Here is a 6,092-nt window from a genome sequence, read left to right on the forward strand (position 1 = left end):
GTGCTGGGCATGACAGGCAGATTCATGGCTGGGAACGGAGTTGCCCCAACCCTAGCCACAGGCTTCAGGGACCAGCATCCGTGTTCCCTGTCTTGATGGTCAGGGAAGGGGCTGGAGGTCACACAGCTGCTAAACAGGGGTTGGCACCAGGCTTGTCCCCAGCACAGCAGCTGGGAGTGGGTTTCTTTGTCCCCTCTGGCCTTCTCCTCATCTCCAGCTTGGGTTTTACTGGCCTCATAGTCCAGCCCCTGCAGGCCCTCAGCAGGGAGTCCAGCGATACAGGGGACCCCAAACTGCCCCCTCACCGGTGCACAGGGCTCTTCATCAGCTGCTCTGTTGGTCAGGCTGCCTTGGTCTTTTCCATGGAACTGCCCCTCCAAGGCTTCTCCTTGAGAACGCCCTCGGGGAGGGGGTCTCCGCTGGCCTCTCTGCCTCACTGGATGCAGGCCTGGGGTTTCTCCATCTGGGGGCCCCAGAGCATCCAGTTCCTTCCCCGCAGACACACCAGGCCTCATGTGTGGGGGAGGCCACCGTCTGCGCCTCCCCTCCCCCAATATCTGTGCCCCCCACCCCCAACACATCCCTGCCCTCCACTCGGACTGAGTGAGGGTCTCTCCGCCAAGCTGGACTCCATGCGGCTCTCTGCTTGGTCGTCTGAGTTGCCCTCTGCCTCCCTTGGGCTTGCTCAGAACCCCCGTCCTCCCGCAAGCCACCTCCCTCGCCCGCCATCCCCGTGTTTCTCCGTCTCTGACTCTGTCACTGGCTCTGTCTGTCTCTCCACCTCCCCCACTGCTGTCAGAGCCGCTCTGACTGTGTCACCTGCTCCCACATTGCTGTATAATATGCCCTCCAAACTGTCCACACGCCCTGAGCCCTCCCCCACGTTCCTGGACCCCTCCTTTGGCCCCTTGGCCCAGGTGTTGGCAGGGAGGTCCAGGAGGAGGAGAGGAAGGAGAGGCTTAGACAGCCTGGAAAGAGTTGAGGAGGGAGACAGCCAGCTGAATCTCTGCTCTGCCAGGCAAGGAAGGTCCCGGAAGCACGAGGCACAGGTGCTGGCCTCCGGACCCTCATTCCAGGGAGGCCACCTCCCAGGAGGAGGTAATCCTAGTGACAGGTGGGGGGTCAGGGGTCTGATTCTGGATTTGGGGCTCTGCACCTGCCTCTCTGTATGACCTCTCAACCCCCACCCCCGGGGCCTGTCTTCCCCCGCCCTGGGGACCAGGGGTCCCTCTTGACTTCCTCCCCATCGTGGGCACTGTTAGAGCTGAAGCCAGCCCTCAGCCAGCAGGGGCTCTGGCCTACCTGCCCTGTTGCTATGGTACCTGCAGCGCAGTGGACAGCTATGGCGACTGTAACCAAGCATCCCTGGCTGGTGTCCCAAGCTTGAGCTTGGAGTGTCGGGAATTGCCCAAGGTCCCATTTGGCATTGGTAGCAGCGCCAAGGCTAGAGGCCTCAGGACTCCCAGCCCGGACCTCTCTTCCAGGGCCACAGCCCAAGACTGAAAGGCAGCGGGCCTGGGCCCCAGCACCATCTTTCCTGTTTGGTTCAGTGCTAAATCCCTTCTCCTAGATCAGGCTCTTCCATTCTCACAGCAGGTGCTCAACAAATGTTTGTTCCATGAAGAAACGGGTGAATGACACAGAAGCCCTCAGAAATCTGCAATGGGTGGGGCTGATGGCCAGGACCCGGGCAAATGCCTCTGGTTGGGATCCCAAAGGACTGATGTAGGGATCTTATAACAGATTTGAGGCAGTGAGTGGAGTGAGTTCGGGGGTGGGGGGCATTGGAGGTTACCAGTAATTGGAGGAGGGGGCCAAACTAGACTTGGGCATCCTCCCAATTTTGCCACGTGTCAGTTCTGTCCTTCCCCACCGTGTCCCCAAGACCTTCAGATGTTCTGAAGGATGTCGGAACAGAGCCCTAGGTTGTCAGACGTGTCAGGGCCCTGGAGGTCAATAAGTGCAGTGTTTAACTGTGAAGATGAGGGGAATGAGTTTCAGAAAATGGAAGAGATTAGCCAGGATCACACAGTAATTCGGAACCCAAACTCCCTCTCTAGCCTCCCAGTCCTCATATACCGAGAGCTAAGTGAGCTATCAGGCTTCCCTTTTGTTATGGCCGCCAGGAAGCTCAGAGATCAGTTTTGCAAACTGTGTCTCGTGTGGTCAGCCCATCAGAATCCTGACTGGAAGGCAGTTCACATGATTTGGATCCAACAATATGCCCAAGACCATGCTGGGCCTGGTCACGTATGAGATCTTATTTAATCCAAACTGCAAAGCATGTGACATAGATACGAATGGCCCTTTTTAACAGATGAGGAAACAGGTTCAGAGACATAAATCAACTTGACCAAAGTCACACAGCTGGTAACTGGTAGAGACAGAATTCAAAGCTAGGACCCCCTAGTTCTCATACTCACAATCTTCATAAATATTGGCATAAATGCCATGGCTCTTGGCTCTGTGCCCTGGTGCCAGCGCTGCATGCATTGCCAGTCAGTCTTCCTCATCTACTCCCAGCTTGTCCACAGGGAGCCCCTTGAGGAGCTTGTGGAGGTGGGGCTTGGTTTTGAAACTTCTCCCCTTTCCAATCCTGGGAGCCCCAGCCCTACACTGTCCTTGTGGAAAGATTCAGGTGCTGGGGGTTTGCATTTTTAGAAAGTCTGGCAAACACAGTCCAGAATTCTGTTAGTGCTTAGCCTAAGCAAACAGTCATAAGAAGGGCAAAAAAGTTAAAAATCAAACAAAAAAGGCACAAAGATGTTGATCACAGCGTTGTGTATCTTGGAGAAATACTGGAATTCACCCACGTACAGGAGGGAAAGGGAGCCTTGGAAGAAAAGCTGTTGACAAACCTAGACAGAGTATTAAAAAGCAGAGACATCACTTTGCCAACAAAGGTCCATATAGTTAAAGCTGGTTTTTCCAGTAGTCATGTATTAATGTGAGGGTTGGACCATAAAGAAGGCTGAGCACAAAAGAATTGATGCTTTTGAACTGCAGTGTTGGAGAAGATTCTTGAGAGTCCCTTGGACAGCAAGGAGATCAAACCAGTCAATCCTAAAGGAAATCAACCCTGTATATACATTGGAAGGACTGATGCTGAAGCTGAAGCTCCAATACTTTGGCCACCTGATGGGAAGAACTGACTCATTGGAAAAGACCCTGAAACTGGGAAAGACTGAAGACAGAAGATGGGGATGACAGAGGATGAGGTGGTTGGATGGCATCACCGACTCGATGGACATGACTTTGAGCACGCTCCATGAGCTGGTGATGGACAGGGAGGCCTGGCGTGCTGTAGTCCATGGGGTTGCCAAGGGTCAGACGCGACTGAGCGACTGAACAACAACAAAACCTGTGGTTAGGATTCTTCACTTTTGCTGCTGAGGCCCAACGTTCAATCCCTGGTCAAGGAACCAAGATCCTGTAGACTGCACATTGCAGTCGAAATAAATAGATAAAGAAATAAAACCACCAGTATCATCAACTACCCCCTCATCCCTGCTAGGGGTTTTCTCAGCAGTGCTGGGCCACAGGGACTCTGTATTAAAAAAAAAAAAAAAAGAAGGAAAATGTGTAGAATCCATCAATACCAATAAAAACCACAAAAAGCTACAGTGAGAAAAGCCAGATCCAGGAAGAAGGGGCCAGGGTCACAGCCGCAGGAGCTAACTAAGGCCTAACACAGATAGGGTGAGGATTTGATGGGGTGAAACAGCTGAGTTGAATGCCTTCTAGATTCTTTTCTATTTCTCTTTAAGCAGTGTGAGTTCATAAGGAAAATGAGGTTTTTTTTTTTTTTTTTTTGGAAGCTGGCAGGAAGGAAGCAAGCAAAGATGAACCTACAAGCCCCAGTGGTGGGGCTTTTATTTGGGATGCGGGCGGCTGTCAGCTGCATGAGTGGCACCCTCTTACACCTTGGCCCCCACCTTAGTCTCCCTTCCTCCCACTTGATGTCCCGCCGGGGCTGTGACTGAAAGAGGGTAAAGAGGGGAGAGGCAGGGTCCCCACTCCCTGGCCCCACAGGAGAGAGAGAGGGGTGGGAACCGAGGAAGGGCTTGACGGCTCCTCCAAGGCCCCTTCTGTGACTATGAGCTCGTGATATCTAATGTTCTTACACCCCCAGATTCAGTGATCTACCCCCCCACCCCCATTTCAGGGCTGCCAGGAGCCGGGAGTGAAGGAGTGAAGCGAGAGATCAGAGGAGCTGCCTGCCGGGGAGCAGGGGAGGGGAAGGCAGGTGGGAGGGCTGTGAAGGGAGCAGGTGGGAGAGCCAAGGTGAGTCAGCAGCGATGGAGCAGCAGGCTTGCAGCCTTGGAGCCTCCCTGCAGCTGTGTGCTCGCCTCTGAGCTCTGGGCTGGCTCCGCTGCGCGCCCCACCCCCCGCCACCAAGTCCTGGTGCTCCCCACCCCAGTGTCCTCCACTCTGATACCCCAGAAAGTCCTTGCTGAGGGCTCTTGTCAAAACTTGCCTACCCTGTATCACATGCACATCTCAACAGTGACAGAGACCTTTCTTAAGGAGCCGCTGTCACGAGTGTCTGAGCAAAGTGGCCAACCAGTGACGAGGAAGGTGTTTAGGAGGGATCTTGAGGTACCCCCGTATCACTCTGGATGGCAGGCCCGCTTAGGGTGGGCTGCACACTCTGTCCCCTGGTCCCTACGGGTGGAGGGCCGGACAACCTCTACCATGTGTTCCAGGCGGAAGGTACCTGAGTCTGAGGTCCTCTTTAGCTACTGCTGGCTGCCCTGGGTACCAGAGCATCACTGAGCTGAAGCAGGCAGGAGGGGATGAGGTCAGTGAGTCCTCCCAGGGGCCTGCAGGGCTGGATGGAGGGACGTCACTGGGGTGAGGGAATGAGACCCTGGGGTGCACCCATCCCAAGGCCCTTCTGAGAACATGGGCAGGTGAGCAGCCGCACTTGTGTCTGGCTGAGTGGCCCCTGTAGGCCCCTTCAAGGCCCCCAAAGGTCACAGGTGCACTCTGGGAAATCTGGATAGGGACAAAGGAGGAAGAGAGGAAGCCCCTTCCGCCCTTTCTTAGCCCCGACCTCAGGGAGAATGGAGTGAAGGGGAAGCCGGCCCCTGGGCCTCTGACTGTTCTCACCTTGGTTCAGGCCAGCCCCTTAGTTCTCTGGGCCTCCATTTCCTCTCTGAGACCAAATCCTTGTCCACCTACCTTGAAAGCTGTTATGCAAATAATAAGAGACATTGTGATGAGTTCTTGGGCGCTTGGCCCCCTTTCTCCAGGAAAGAGGCCTTGGGTTATTTTCTTAAACTGTTAGAGCATGTGTAATGCACCATGATTTACCCACATGGCCAATATGAAATGTGGACCTTCAGAAAGCAGCCAATGGCACTTCACAGCAGCTGAGCCTGCCTCCAGGTTCCCTGTGTTTCCTGAGAGGATGGGCATCTGTGTAGCAGATTCCTGGGAACAAGGAGGGTGTCCTCTGCTTCCTTGTACCCCGAATGTTGGGTACACTGTTGGCCCATACAATAGACTTAGAGCTGGAAGGAAACCCCAACTCAAAGATTCTGGGACAGACTAGTAAGGATGGCCACAGGTCCACCTGGTGTGTATACCCTTTGCCAAGGGACTTGACCATGCTCCCAGAGGATGGAGTCAACTTCCTGCCCTTTGAATCGTGACCTGGATTAGCGAATAAAATCCATGGAAGTGACGTTATACAAGTTCAAGTTTAGGCTCAGAGACCTTGCAGCTTCTGCCTTCAGCCTCTTTGACTGCTGCCCCAGACACTGTGAAGGGATCTGGTGTAGCCTGTTGGAGGAAGAGAGCCCAATGGAGGAGAACTGAGGCCCCCAGGCTGGCAGTGAGCCCTACTGCCCGACGTGCAAGTGAGTGAGGACCTTATGGCCTGGCTGACCTCCATGCTAAGCAAGGCTGCTAGAGTGAGCCCAGAGAAACCGGCGGGGAGCTCCCGCCAGGCCACCCACACAACCTTAGAAAGAATAAACCAGTGTTGTCTACGTTTAGGGTGGCCTGGTACACAGCACAAGCTAACTGAAGCCTGCAGAAGGGAAGAGACCCATCCAAGGACCCACAGAGAGGCAGAGACCAAGTCC

Source organism: Odocoileus virginianus, chromosome 23 (assembly GCF_023699985.2).
Source record: "Odocoileus virginianus isolate 20LAN1187 ecotype Illinois chromosome 23, Ovbor_1.2, whole genome shotgun sequence".
In the NCBI taxonomy this organism is placed as follows: Eukaryota; Metazoa; Chordata; class Mammalia; order Artiodactyla; family Cervidae; genus Odocoileus; species Odocoileus virginianus.